The sequence below is a fragment of the Amborella trichopoda genome, chromosome 2 (assembly GCF_054954075.1).
Source record: "Amborella trichopoda isolate Santa Cruz 75 chromosome 2, AtrichopodaSantaCruz75HAP2 v2.0, whole genome shotgun sequence".
NCBI classification, from domain to species: Eukaryota; Viridiplantae; Streptophyta; class Magnoliopsida; order Amborellales; family Amborellaceae; genus Amborella; species Amborella trichopoda.
Window position 1 is genome coordinate 44,925,188 of NC_142337.1, and position 15,737 is coordinate 44,940,924.

The 15,737-nt window shown below is 41.7% G+C and overlaps 1 long non-coding RNA gene across 1 annotated transcript in view; it reads right to left on the reverse strand.

The window, feature by feature from the left end:
- Positions 1-644: 644 nt before the first annotated feature.
- Positions 645-15,737, reverse strand: part of LOC110007836 (uncharacterized) — a 32,373-nt gene continuing 17,280 nt past the window's right edge. The window contains exon 3 of the long non-coding RNA XR_002282120.2: positions 645-1,238. This is a non-coding gene — a long non-coding RNA (uncharacterized LOC110007836). The remainder of the gene's footprint in view (positions 1,239-15,737) is intronic.

Here is a 15,737-nt window from a genome sequence, read left to right on the forward strand (position 1 = left end):
TTAATACTCTCATGTGCATGCCTGGAAAGAGGTAAGGCATATTGACATGTAGGACAAAGAAGCCCTTGTAGGATAGGGGCACATGGCCCAATCAAGGCATATAAGACAAGAAGCACTTGTACGTCCAATCACAGTTGCCTCAATTTTTAAACAAATTACAAAATTGCTCCCTCGACTTAAAAAATTACAAAAATTCCCCCCCAATTTTGAAATAAAAAAGGGTGATGGTTGGATCCCGTTTTATGCCTAGATCCGGAACGGTCTAACTGATACCCGATCCGGATTGCCCGATTCCAGATCAGATCGGTGATTTTTAAAACACTGATGAGAAGCGATTAAAACCACCACTAATTGCCCATTTTAACATTTTTAATACCTAAACCAAAATCCTTGAATCAAAAGGAAATACCAAGCCTAATCGAAAGAAAATTCCCTAGGAACACAGTTTGAAGAACTGAAGTCCACGATTCCCACAAGGAACTATTGTGTATTTAAGGTCTTGTTTTCCAAGAAAAAGATAAAATGTGTAAAAGAAATTGACAAACATGACCTTAAAAATTCATTGTCTCAACTCCCAATTCACCAGAAAAAAGACAAAATGTGAGAAATAGAATTTCAGGGCATGGCTAAACCTGCTAAGAATGAACAGAGAAAACAACTTAAGGTAATTCATTTGAGAAATGTTACTGTCTTAAATAGATGTTAATAATATATAGAGTTTAAGGGCAAGGCACTACATCGAAATGCTTGCAGAACTGAGTTTGTACATATCCAACTACAAATACTTTAAATTACAAATATGTAAGAAGCCCCTATCTAAATACACCCTTCCCCTTCACCCTTGGTCAAAGTTCCCATCTGGGTTCCTCAGGCATAGAAGGACCGTCATTCTGGTCCTTTCTTATCTTTGTTTTCTTTTCATCATCCTCCTCGGCTTCACTCTCCTTTCCTCCATTTTGCTCCTCACCTTCCTCTTTGCTTTCACTATCCTCCTCACCATCCTCTTCGCTTTTACTCTCCTCTCTCGCATCTGGTATGTTCTTTACTAACAATTCATGGGTCACGACTACACAACGCTTGGAATCCCTTTCGTTTTCAAGTGAGGCTTCTAACATCCCCATACAGGTGTGTTGCTGCAGTTACAACATGCCTCTAGTGTCGTCCCTCTCCTTGATTCGTAGAAGAGCTAGATTGGCCCTTTGGTCCTTCGACATGGTTTTTGCCTTGTAATGCTAGATCTGAAATTTTTAAAGATGACAAGAGATAATATCAAACTAGAATCATAAAAGTTGAATTACAATATTGGTATTCGACTAAAATATCCTTCCACATAGAATTTAGAATATACAGAACTATGTGAGACAAAATAAGCATGAAATTTTACATATAGAATTTAGAATATATAGAAACATGTGAGACAAAATAAGCATGAAATTTTACATATAAAAATCTTATAACTATGTGTGTGTGTGAGAGAGATGCAGACATTTGTAGTCTTCTTTCATAGAATGAGGCTGAGAAAAGCATCTCGAGATTAAGAAAGTATATGATTGTTTCATAAAGCATCTCAAGATTTAGGTGAATGCAAATAACATATTTATATACTAACTATGGAGGCCGTGGCTGTTATGAATACAATGACAGAAGTAAAATTAGCTGGTTAATCTTATCAACTCATCATGATCAACAAGTATGATGGTTCCAATGATGATCCTACATGAATTGTGTGTTTATCTCGTAGATAAGATTTATAATTTTTCGAGCATTAACTTGGTTCATGTGTGTTTTATCTGTAACGACCACACATTTTGGTGTAACTGATTTTTCCTCACCTTGGGATCTAATTGGTTATAGGGCAGCCAAAATCATGACTATTATGCATGACGCTACACGGCTATACTTATAATATGATCGATCACCTCGAGTTATTATATCAAAATTTCTGTCATACATCCTTCGAGTAATGAAAATCCAATTTTTCTCTTGAACAACCTTTTGGGTTTATGTGGCCATTAAAGGCCTTAAGAGTGATTGTAATAAAAATATTTGATATAGTGGAACATGAACTCAGTGGGAGTGAGGTCCCACATGGACCATACTATGCAAACAATATTTGCATATACCAGACTGTGCTTGATGGTCTAGGCCAGTTGGTTGGGAAAAACCTATGTTACCTAGACATAGAGTATACACCGATAAGGGTTCTAATGAGTCATCCCTTGATGAGGTCGAAGTATGCCTAGATGAGTGAACCGAGGGACTGTTGACCCTTCTGTGTGATGGTGGCCAACAGAGACGGGGGTCAAAGCCTCATCTATGTACCATCACATGGCATTCATATTGATAGACCGTTTCGGGAAAGCAAACCACCTTCAGGATGAAGTGTATGCATGTGCAAGAGATACCCCTATGCACTATAGGACCTGTGGTCGCATCAAGTCTAAGTGACCTTGACTCGTCTCTAGGGGAGAACCTAAAATCCACATACTGGGATTGTGACCCCTTGGCCCATCGACCAGCCTTTGGTGACCCACTAATGAGCCATTGCTTGGACTGTTGTAGATATCTCATTTTAAATCTTGCAAATTTTATGATTTTCTGAACCCTTAGGACCACATTATCCTAGTAAACACAATATAATTACCCTCAAAACTACCCAAATCCTATCCCAATTTGAAGTAGAACCCAAGAGCTTTCCAACAGTCCAAGAATCACCTGAATTAGATTTGCGGATAAAATGATATAACAAATGATAATTTAGTCCCTGTGAGACCCAGCTGTTGGGCCGCGGGGCAGGTTATAACAGGCTCGACAGCCCAGATGCGAGCTAATGATGTAGTCAACGCATCTAATGATGCAGTAAACGTGTTTTCTGTAATTAACGAAGGTTAAAACTTCAAGATAAACTCAAAAAAATTCCGAAAAAACTCCAAAAAATTTAGGAAAAATCACAAATTGAATCTTATAAATACCCCCACTCCCCAACCAAAAGGGGAGAGAAAAAGTGACTATAAAAACCTTAGAAATTCCTGAAATTAGGAAAATTATCCAAAAATACAAAAAATAGAAAAAACTCTTAGAAAATTCCTAGAAATTTAGGAAAAATGCTCAAAAAATTAGAAAAAATCTTATAATTCATATTCAACCTCTGGAGATTACAAAACCCTTAGAAAACTAAAGAAATTCTCTTACAGATCTTGAGAAAGACCGCCAGCTTTAGAAAAATATCTAGATTAACCCTAGAGAAGATAGAAACCTTAGCCTCCTGAAGTCCTAACCCTCAAGACTGAGAAAACCTTGACCTAGGGCACAAAAACCCTAGATCAAAACTAGAATTAAGGCATAACAACCTTTACACCAGAGATCTGCTAGCCAACATCCGAACCAGAGAGGCAAAGAGGACCGGTTCTGATACGGACAAACCCTCGAAGGCTCGAGAATCCCGAGCCATCCGGCTCGGTTTGATATTATTTCTTCCTCTCTCTTTCTTTTTTTTTTACTGTTTTGCTTCTTTTATTTATTTTTGATCTGTTAACTTGTCTTGAAAATCGTATTTTAATGCTCTGGATCATGCTGGCTGTACCACAAATCTGAGAGTAGATCTACTCGTTTCCTGGCAAATATGGCATCAGATTTGAATTCGATATGTCCCACTTTCTCTACCACTTTATTTTCATCGTAAACAGTTTGGTGCCCACCATGGGGCTATTTAGAGCTTGATCCAAGCTTCAAAATACGATTTTTATTCACAATTTTTCATTATTTTAAGTCACAAAAGGTCCCAAAAGCTGCTTTTTGCTGGGCGACAGTCCCAGTGTTGTCCAAACTCAAAGGTTGTAAAAACCTCTGAAACTATGTGGATCTGTTCTAGGCACTCTCTTTTGACTGCACAAAAAATTTTAGATCAAAAGAAAATTTTAAAAAATACAAAAAAAAAAAATTTCCGTTCAATCTAGGCTTTTCTATTTTACTTTATTTTAATTTATTTCATGATAAATATTTTTATTTACCACTTATTCGAAGTTTAAATTAGTTTTATTTTATCAATATTAACAAAATAAAAATAAAAATAAATAAAATTTTTTTTTTTTGGGCGACACCAGCCATGTCGCTCACCTTGCAAGTGTGACACCACTAGTGCCGCCTGGGCGACACCAACCGGGTCGCCCAACTGCAAGTGTCCCAGAAAAATTTTGGGACCCTACAGGACCATTCTAGGGGCTTTTGACTCTCTGTTGACCAATTTTTTACCTAAATAAAAATTTTAAAAATATACAAAAAATATTTTAGTTCAGATAGATCTGTTATGTTTCTGCCCTTTTGATTTTATTTTAGTTTGCTAATTTTGACAGAAATAATATTTTCCCTACTTTCACCATGCTTAGTTTAATTGTGCTTCATCAAAATTAAATAGATAAAAAAATTAAAAAAAAAACATTAGGGTTGTTTACCCCTCCAATCCTAGACCCACTCTTGGTTCGATCCGAGACTCATGCACCATCTAGTCTAGATCTTAGTCTAGGTTCTAGCATAGGTCTAAGATTAAGAGTTGCCTCTAGAGCTAGACTAGGCTTACCCTAGGTCTTAAGTCTAGGTTCTAGCATAGGTCTAAGATTAAGAGTTGCCTCTAGAGCTAGATTTTAGTATAGGTTCTAACATAGGTCTTAACCAAAATCCATTGAGTCTAGTAAGTTTAGGTTCCAGCCTAGTCTTAGCCTAGGTCTTAGCTAAGGTTTTTTCCCTTAGTGTCAGGCTAGGTTTGCCCTAAGTCATTGAGTTTAGATCTTACCTAAGTCTAGATTGTAGAACCCAGCCAAAAGCAATCACTATGTCAGTCACTCAAGGCGACCATGATGACTGCTCCACGGCCGACTCTAAGCCTAACCTGCCCAAACCTAAGGACCAGTATGCTGCAATCCCTTGGAGTTATTGACAGACCTCAGGACAATCCATTATCCAACGCCCAAGTCTTCAATTAGAGGCAGAGTCCCAAGCATCCACTCCTAATCCTGAGAACTGTGTGGCCCGAAAAGTCGGCTTCCCCCGAAAAATCTTAAATTGTTAGGGAGTCCGACCAGATGTCATCCTACAGGAGATTTTAGGCAACTAAAGTAGAAGTCAAGTGAGGGAAGAAATTCATGCAACATCTAAAGCCAATTCCTGTAACTCGAACTAAGATAACTGTGAGGTGTATCGATCTCAAAACCAAGACCCACCTAGGTCTAGGGGATCTGACCCAACCTCGAGCCATCATAGTACAGCTCATGATGTCTTAAACATTGTACGAAGCAGAGGTGTCGACTCAAACCGAACCTTAAGCGAGATAAGCATCCAAGCTGCCCTCAAAAGTCTGGTTGACCTAGGTTACATTGTTCATGCCCCAGCTTACGGGTCGATCCCAAACCAAGTTAGTGGTATAGGTCGACCCTTAGCATAGTCGAGTCTGCCGATTCTTCAATCGGTTCCTCTGGTTCCTTCAGTCCAACAAACCGTGCAATTTCTGCAACCGGTGGCGACACTTATGGGTCAGTATGCCCCGCAGGCATCAATGTATCAAACCACCCCAGTGACTGCGGCTCATGCCATTTCCCTAGGATTTGTCGTCCCAGAATTTTAAAACAAGTTCCATGGGAAGAGCGATCTAGATACTCATGTCAACGCATACCTCCTCTCCGTTCGAGCTTTACGAGACAAGCCAACCAACTGAAGGCCATCTTTTCACAAACATTGACCGGTGAGGCCTTAAACTGGTATCAGAGAACAATGTCAGCTCGACCACACATCACTCCAGACGTAATGCTCAACCTATTTGTCTGTCACTACCGTGGGTCGACACTAAGACCTCTCTCCCTGGGCGAAAACAATGCAATAAAACAAAACTCAGGAGAATCCTTCGAGGATTTCATCGTTCGATTCCGCAAGGCAGTAATGCGGGTCATAGAATGTCCAGTTACAGACCTAGCCAAGATCTCCATAGTCTTAGAGAATGCTGCTCCTGAGTACAGGACCTTTTTCAGCCAAGGTCCTATCCCCCACTCTTTCGAGTCTATGATTGAGCGGGTTGTACGACATGAAAGGCCAGAGGGACACCCCTCAACACCAAGCCCGACAACAAGCCGATAACAGCTCCCCAAAATAAGAACAAAAATAAGGGGAATGCTTCCGGTCAAGTTAATGAGATCATCGTTAACGGATCGGCCTAAGGTTCAGTTGCTCAACGCAACAATCATAATCAAAACTGAAGGGGTCAACCTAGAGACAACGCTAAAAATAATAACCAAAGGCGAGAGGATAATTTTAGCCCTCTCAAAGATCCATTAGAAAAAGTGTTGAAATTACTCTTGGTTAAGAATATGGTTTATCTCCCGCCACTATCTGAACCACCATTTTTAGTCACGGATAAAACCAGGTGGTGCAAATGGCATCAAAACCATGCACATGATACTCAAAACTACATATATTTGAAACAGGTGATTCAAGGGTTAATCAATAGGGAGACATCATTGTTGCACCTAAGAATCAACCTGTCGAATAGCTTAATCAAAAGATGGGTATCTTCACAAATCCTCTCCTTAAAAAGATGGTCACAATAATCGAAAAGCCGGGACCTCAAGACAACTCGAAAGAGAACGTTGTTATTCACATGATTGAGTGTGGAGACGAAGAAGAGGATCTCAGTCAGTTCATATTGGCTTGTGATCATCACTGTCAAGAACCCGAAGAAGATCTTTTGAGCATCCTAAGAGGAAGCCCTTCGTCTTCAAACCTCGATAACCTTCCCAAAAGGAATTGATATGACGAAGATGACACACTAGATATTGATATGGTCAAGACCAATGGAAAGGCGTCATCTTCCAAACAAGGGGCCAACATCCCAAAGTCTCTCACTACTCTTGCTAGGGCTGACCCTATCGAGCTTCAACCTGGCAAGGTTGACTCTTTAACTCGAAGAGGTCGAGTGTTCAAACCCCTTCAATTGATGACTGATACTCTCGATGAAAGAATGGAAAATACCTCAAAAACCAAATAACTAGCGAGGGTCATAGATCATGAGCCGAACAAGGAAATTCAAGGATCTGCAACCACCTATGATCTACCAGTTCATATCGAGAAGATCCAGGCCCAAATCTCCATCTTGGAGCTACTCGTCAATTCACCAGCACATAGAGCCTAGATCGAGAAGGTCCTTGCCAAGACACACGTCCTACACAACACACAGCCGGATGAGTTGAGTGGAATGATCAACCAGCTGATGGCACCAGCACCAATCGTGTTCACAAATGATGACATTCCAGATAGCTTCAACCAATTTCACGTCCAACCTCTGCACATCACCTTCTTCATGCAAGGATATGAGATACGAAGAGTGCTTGTTGATAATGGGGCATCCTTAAACATATGCCTTATGAAAGCAGTGAAGCAGATAAGCAAAAGCCTGGATGACTTCGAGCCATGTCAATTAACTATCGTTACATACGATGGAATCAAAAGACAAGTTGAAGGCATACTGCCTCTCACACTCAAGATCGGCCCTACCTTCCAAGTGATAAAGTTTTATGTCTTGGACATAAAACCTTCTTTCAACATGCTGGGAAGACCGTGGCTGCATGAAAACCTCATGGTCACCTCTACACTCCATCAATGCCTCAAATTTCCAACTAAAAATGGCGTCGCAAAGGTATATGCTGAACCCCCTGCTTTTCTCAATCCTAGTATACATAATGGGAAGCTAGCTGTAAGAGTCGAGCTCGGAGAAATCCCTCTCGTTTCCTTCGAACAAGTCGATTGTGCCACCTTACGCCTAGATGCCGGCAACCCTGTTCCTCAAATTTTACAAACTTCTGCATCGATGGATGACATTATCCAATGTCAACATCTATACGGTTTCAAGTCCCTCGAAGCTTGACACATGCTCTTCTCCCAAGGCTCCCAACCAGGCCAAGGCTTGGGTAGTCAAGGGAGTAACAGAGGCAATTTCTAAATCATTAAAAGCCAAAACTGAAAACGGAGATCGAAGAGGTCTCGGGTGTTCTCTCACCTTATTGCAAAGCCGGATGAAGCCTTCAAGCTATCCGAGCTTTGTATCTAGAGACATTCAAAGCCTCGATCCTCCCGATGCTCGTCCTTCAAAACTGCCTAAGGTGATCCTTGAATCCCCAACGGGGAATAACTCTTCTTTCACATCTCAACACACACAAGAACTGTAAATTGAAAACCTTTTTGCTGACCTGGATTTGAAGGTATGCACAATCGGCTTTAACACATCCAAGCGTGCTCATCCACCGATTCAAACTCAGGAATGAAATTGGTCGATCACTCCCCTATCTCGAGAATCGCTGGAAGCATACCAGCGACACTTTCAAGTCCCAGTGCCAAAAAGCTGATAGGCACAGGGTGGCCATCTAACCACCCTACGCGTCCAGTCCCCAACATTTCTCTCGCTAGTTCCATAAGGGACATCTCTTGTGTTATTTCAAAAACCGTTGAAAAATCAGAACATGAAAAAACTGATAATAATTAATTTTTTTTTCAAAAATGACGAACATCAAGATAGCCCGATAACGGTGCACAGTACCCAAGATGACGAATTGGATGACCAAGACAAAGATCAAGAGAGCTAAGAGTCTGAAGAAATCCCTCAACCTGAGGAACTCACTTCCCATGTTGAGCAATTCAAGAAGAGGTTTGATGGTGACCCAACGACTATCATCAAAGAGACGATCGATATAAACCCAGGAACTGAGAAGGACCTAAGGTTAACCAAGATTGGAACCTCATTGAAGACCACATTGGTGCAACATCACCTAATATTCAATGAAGGGGCCAAGCCTGTAAGGCAGAAACTCCGACGTCAGAAGACCCACCTTGAGCTCAATATTAAAGAAGAAATAGACAAGCTGCTCAAAGCAAAGTTCATTACCCCCGTCGATTACTCAGAATGGTTGGCCAACACAGTGGTCGTACCCAAGAAAGATGGGAGGATCCGAGTGTGTGTTGACTACAGAGACCTTAACAAGGCATGCCTAAAGGATAATTTTTCATTACCAAACATAGATGCCTTGGTCAACAACACAGCGGGGACCGAGATGTTGTCATTCATGGACGACTTCTCAGGATACAACCAACTCCTCATGGCAGAAGAAGACCAGACCAAGACTTCATTCATAATGCAATGGGGAACTTACTGCTACAAAGTCATGCCCTTCGACCTTAAAAATGCAGGGGCAACTTATCAATGGGTGATGACTAGCATCTTCCATGACTTAATGCACACCATCATGGAAGACTATGTAAAGACATTCTGGTCAAGTCGAGGTCTGATCACCATTTTCGAAAAAACATCAACTCAAACTCAATCTGCAAAAATGTGCCTTTGGGTTTAATCTTACAAATTACTGAGCTTTATAGTACGCCATAGAGGCATTGAGGTGGACCCGTCCAAAATACCAGCCATCACTGAAATGCCCTCTCCCCCAGAACATCAGAGAAATTCGTGAGCTGCAAGGTCACATACAAGCTATAAGGCGTTTCATTTCATAACTAGTAGACAAGTGTGTGCCGTTTAATAGACTACTCAAGAAAGATACCCTATTCATATGGGATACTGAGTGTCAAGAAGTGTTTGATCAAATCAAGAAGTACCTCATGAAACCTCCCATCCTTAGTCCTCCTAGTCCAGACAAACCCCTTCCTATACATGTCAGTGAGAGACAAGACCATGGGGGCAATGTTAGCACAATACGATGCCCATGAAAAAGAACAAACGATATACTACATCAGCAAGACTATGGTTGACTATGAGATAAGATGTACGGATGTGGAGAAGCATTGCTTGACACTTGTGTGCACCATGCAGAAGTTAAGACACTATGTCTTATCTCATTCAGTCAAGCTCATCTTAAAAATAGACCCACTCAAGTACCTATTGGAGAGACTAGTTCTGAATGGACGTTTGGCGAAATGGAGAATGCTATTGAGTGAGTTCGAGATCGAATATATTACTAAATAATCGATCAAAGGATAATTCATTGCTTAGCTGAATACGCACGGCCAGATAACACACCAGTCAAGATGGATCTCCCTGATGAGAACGTATTCACAATCAATGAATCAATTTGGGAGCTATACTTCGATGGTGCAAGGAATGAATACAGGTTAGGTATAAGAGTCATACTATGCTCACCCGAGAAGATTTCAATGCCAACAGCCATCAGATTGAATTTCTCATGTACTAATAAGTTGCTGAATATGAAGCCTTCATAGCCGGGCTCGAGAACGCCATGGGAATGAAAATTCAATAAATACGAGTGATTGGTGACTCCTTACTCCTCATAAAACAAGTTCAAGGGATTTGGAAGGTGAAAGAAGAAAAGCTCAAACCCTATCAAGAAAAGGTGGAAAGATGGTCCCATATTTCAAGAAAATCACCTTTCAGCATGTAACTAGGGAAAATAATCAGTTCGTCGATGCCCTTGTGACTAGTATACATTAGTATATCAACCTTGCTTCAATGGTTGATATTCCTCCATAAATTACCACGCTGCCATTTTATATCAGGAACAAACATGATCCTTCCCCACCAAGGATTTAAGAAGAAAGAGAGCAAAAAAATGTGAACGATGGGGAAGTGTCTCTCATGGCTTTAGATGTGCTAGTTAAGGCAAAACCATGGTTCCACGATGATCTGTCCTTTCTGAAAGATGAGTTATACCCTGAAAGAGCCACCAAAAAAGATAAAGAAACCCTTCGAAGGTTTTCTATGGGATTCTTAGTAAGATGTAATCTCCTGTTCAAAAAGTCCTTCAATGACATCATTCTATGGTGTCTTGATCAGCCAAAAATCGACCAAGTACTGATAGAGTTACACAATGAAGGAGGTCATTCTAGCACAGCCGCCTTAGCTCAGAAAATCAGGAGCCAAGGCTATTACTGGACCACCATGGCTGAAGATTATTGGAAGTTCGTAAAGAGGTGTCCCAAACGTCAGCTTTATGGAGACCTCATCCATGCATCGTCCGTACCACTCAACTCAACACCACATGTATGGCCCTTTGCCATGTGATTTCTTGATATCATCGAAATGATCTCACCGAAAGCCTCAAACGACCACCATTTTATATTAACAGCTACAAAGTACTTCACCAAATGGGTAGAGGCCGCATCATTTGTTAAAATTGAGGGACAACATGTTGCTTGTTTCTTAAAGAACAATATTGTATTTAGGTTCGATGTTCCTGAGTCAATCATTACTGACAATGAATCCAATCTCAAAAATGAAAAGGTCTCTAAGGTATGTAAAAAGTTTAGGACAACGCAGAAATTCTCCACACCTTACTACCCTCAAGGAAATGGACAAGCAGAGGCTACAAACAACAGACTTCTCATAATTATAGACAAAATAATCGAAGGCGGCAAAGTTTGGCACGAAAAGTTAAATGACATGCTATGGGCCTACCGGACAACTGAGAAGACTCCTACTGGCATGACCCTATACTCATTGGTGTATGATATGGAAGCAGTGTTACCCATTAAAGTTGAGATACCGTCTCTCCGAGTGCTTATTCATAAAGATTCAGATGAGGAACAAAAAATTGAAGCACGAATCGCTGCCCTCGTTAATTTGGATGAAAGACAACTACGAGCAACACAAAATAATGTTGCTTACCAGTGTATAAATGAGATGGCATTTCCTCGACAGTTCAGGGAAGGGGACATGGTACTCAAGAAAATCATCCACACTCCTACAAACCCACACCCTTTAAGCAAGTTCAAACTTAATTGGGAGGGGTCATTCGTGGTCACATGAGTACACACAGGCAATTCTTACAAGATCAAGAATCAGGAGCGGTGCAAGCTCAACGATCTCATTAATGCGAAGTATCTCACAAAATACTACCCGTAATGAGCTCAAAAGAGTGGTGAAAACCTAAAAAGGAAAAACAAAAAATAAAAAATAAAAAAAATGGATGTGGTGAACACCCTAAAGGGCATCACGGGTAAAAAAAAAAACAAAAAAAAAAAATCCAAGAAGGAGCTTCTGATTAAAAAACGCTCAAGTACAAACAAGTACTTGCAAGTTCAAATAATACGACACAAGTAGACCTTGAGGATGAAGACTCCTCCTAAACCCTGTAGGCTCCCAACAAAACCAACTCGGAAAAATACGAAAGCGTGATATGAATGGAAAACCGAAGTGACTTTGACGAATTCTGGAAGAACATCAGGACCTCTTCAAGATGGAAGATCAACAAGAATCTAGATAACTCTTCATGGACTTGCGAAGCACAGGTTGAAAGCTCCAAAGGTGAAAAGACAACTTCGAGACTTTTGAGTTCTCACAATCCCACAAGGAAATCCTTTCATCATCTTTGAGTATAATATAATAAAGAAAATGACCACCAAAAGGGCCACAGTTGGCAAACTGTAAGGCCCGTCCCTTTTAAAAGAATTTTTTCAATCTGATTGTTAAAACTCTCCAATTCTAAAACCCTTTTAGAAATGACTTCCTCCATCACTACAAGAAGATAAACTATTAATCGATTTAACCTCGTTTTCGAAGCCAACTTCTTACACCTGTTATGAAGGCTTGAAACTAGCCAAGCACTTCATGGTTGTATGAGTATAACTACCAACTACCACATATCGGAGATGGGTGAACCTCACTATTGAGGATATTGGCTAGTTTGGGAGCGTTTTTCTCTCGATTGGATTCCCTAAGGAGAAATGAGGCAAGCTCATCCTCATGTGTGCGTACGATGTCCCAAAGTCGAATTCAGAAAACGTCAAACCCGTGCAATGTAAAAGAGCCGAGACATAATAAACGTCAGACTCGTGCGACGTAAAAGAGCCGAGACATGATAAGCGTCAAACTAGTGCGACGTAAAAGAGTCGAGACAGGTTAAACGTCAAACACGTGCGACGTAAAAGAGCCGAGACAGGATAAGCATCAAACTCGTGCGACGTTAATGAGTCAAGAAAGGATAACATCAAAAGGGGAGAGAAAAAGAGACAAAAAAAACCTTAGAAATTCTTGAAATTAGGAAAATTATCCAAAAATACCAAAAATAGGAAAAACCCTTAAAAAATTCCCAAACATTTAGAAACAATCCCCAAAAAATCCCAAAAAATTGGAGAAAATATCAGACTTCATATTCAACACATCGAAATCACAAAACCCTTAGAAAACTAAGGAAATTCTCCTCCAGACCCCAAGAAAGACCGACAGCTTTAGAAAAATCTCTAGATTGAAAACCTTAAAGAAGATAGAAACCCATCACCGGAAATCCTTTTTTGATGATCCACCAAAAGTCCAAGAAACAATGCAAAAGGAAATAACACCTCTTGCAAAAACACTCAAAGAAAACCTTCTCTAGGCTCGCAATCATCTCAAAAACACCACAGAGACCATCAAAGAGTTCGTAAAAACCAACTGAGTACCTCCACTCACGAAGGAGATTGTTGCAAAATGATAAAAAAGGATCAAAACAATCACAAGGAAACAAACATCAAGAATATAATAATAGATCAAATCATCTCATACTGCAAGTACCCGGGAAGAACTCTCGAAGTTTTGACGATGGTGACGGGCTCCTCAAAGCCGGACAAGTCTGTCATTCACGTAAAAGAACTTAAAGGAATTTTGGTCATTGTACCTAATTTCAAGAGTTTATTTTAACTACTTTTACTTGTATTTAGGCTTAATTTTTTAGTATCCACCCCTGTTTGTGGAAAACTCTATATAAACAGGCTTAAGTCAACTGTAAAAAGGGGATTACAATTCAATAAAGAAGAGGCATTACGCTTGATTTTGCTTGTCTTTTCTCTTAGCCCAAGCGTCCAAAGGAGAGGAGATAGAAAACGTTTGCAAGAAAGGGAAATACCGCCGACCGCGCAGGTACGCACTTCCCTCTTCTTGAAGATGTTTATCGCTTCCGAAACTTTCTCTCTCCTTCTCCCACACACATGTAAGACTACGCTGACCCGAGCAAACCGGAAAGGGTTCGAATCGACGTGCGTCTGTGTCTAATCCCTCTTCCTCACTTTGACAACCTTATAAGAATGACAAAGATCCCCACTCGTTTGTTCGATCAACGAAAAGAAAGCCAACTTCGAAACGAAGAATCAAGACATCCATCGAAACTTAGACTTGAGATGAGAGAAGAGGGTAGTAGCATCTGAGAGAGTCCCTGATCAAACTACGCTGATGAACAGCCGGAGGGCTTTTGTAATTGATCTAAGAGGGCAACCCGCCCGAACATGTCCCACGAACCCGCAACGACGAGGTAAGCAAATCAACCCTTCCCCATCATAAAATCTCTCTCTTTGTTGGTAGCCTATCCACACTCTAAAAAGCTAGCGCGCCCACATCACCTGATGTGCCACGGGTGTGATCCTTCAACGGTTGTTTGAGAGAGGATCTTCTCCTCGGGCCCCAGCGCTAGGGAACTAGAGAAAATCAGGACCCAACCAACCGATGACTCCATTGGGGACACGCCACCTCATAATTGGCGCGAACTGTTTTTAGACAAAACTCCTCTTCTCCTCTCTTTCTAAAATATTGATGGATTCTCAGTCTTCTCCTCTCCTCCAAATCGGGGACTTTCTCATCCTTATATCGGTGACTCATTCATGCACGAGTGAGTTAACGAGCCCTGCCACCCTAGTCCAATCTAGGGTAACACGGAGTATGAGCGTCCACGCCGCTACTCCTTCCTCCACCCTTGACCGGAGCGAACCCATTAGGGTTAACTCCAAGGACTGCGGCGCAGTCGCTCTTCCACACCGTCACGGCTGACACCTAGTCAGTCATAGGACATGGGCTTCCCTGCCACTCAGTGAACCCCACCAGGGCTGCAACCTCCACCGACGCCCGTAAAGTGGGACGGCCTGTTCCAAGTGTCATCCACGTAGGGTCGTCCTCCTTCACACGCACTCTCGCCACTGCCGATGGCTTAACAATCGCGATGGCAAGTCGGGGTGGATGGCAACCCATCTCGATCCCTTCACCCATCTCGGGTCTCTTCAGACCCAAGTTCACCACACACAGTCCGTTGACCGCCTCCATGCCACATGACAAACTCACCGCTCAGGGCAATCCACACGGGGGGCCCATTCAGACAGACGGCCTTCAAATCAACCAGAGGTCACCAAGAGCCCTGCACATATATGTCGAAATCCATAAGGCCCACCAAACAAGACAAGCAGGTATCCCAAGTGCCGAGTTCTATGTAGCAATAAGGGATGGACCTAGGCCCATCCCAAACATTCTGGTAGCTCGCACACACCCATGCAGGGATAGGCGCCACACTAACAAAAAGGAGGGCGCACTGAAGAAGACTATCCAGCTGACCCCCCATGCAAAGGGAGGAGAGCCGCGAAAGACGATCGTGAGCTCTTTAACTTTGGAAGACCTGCTAAAGAGAAATAGCTTTTATCCACTACAACGGGCGGAGGAATCCAGAATCGACAGTGTCACCCGAGCCCACAACGACGAATCAAGTTGGCTAACCCTTCAGCCTCAAGGTTGTCATGAGCAAGTCCAGGAAGCCCAACCCCAGAAGCATCACTGTTACAACCCGTCGCAACGTTGGTCCAAAGGCCGTCGAGCATCCAAATCCATGACAACAGATTCTCGGTGGCCTTCCCCAAATAAAGCATTGGGAAACCCAAGAAGACCCACTTCGGAATTGTCAACAACTTGCTACATGTTGGCATTCCATCAAGGACATACCCCGGCT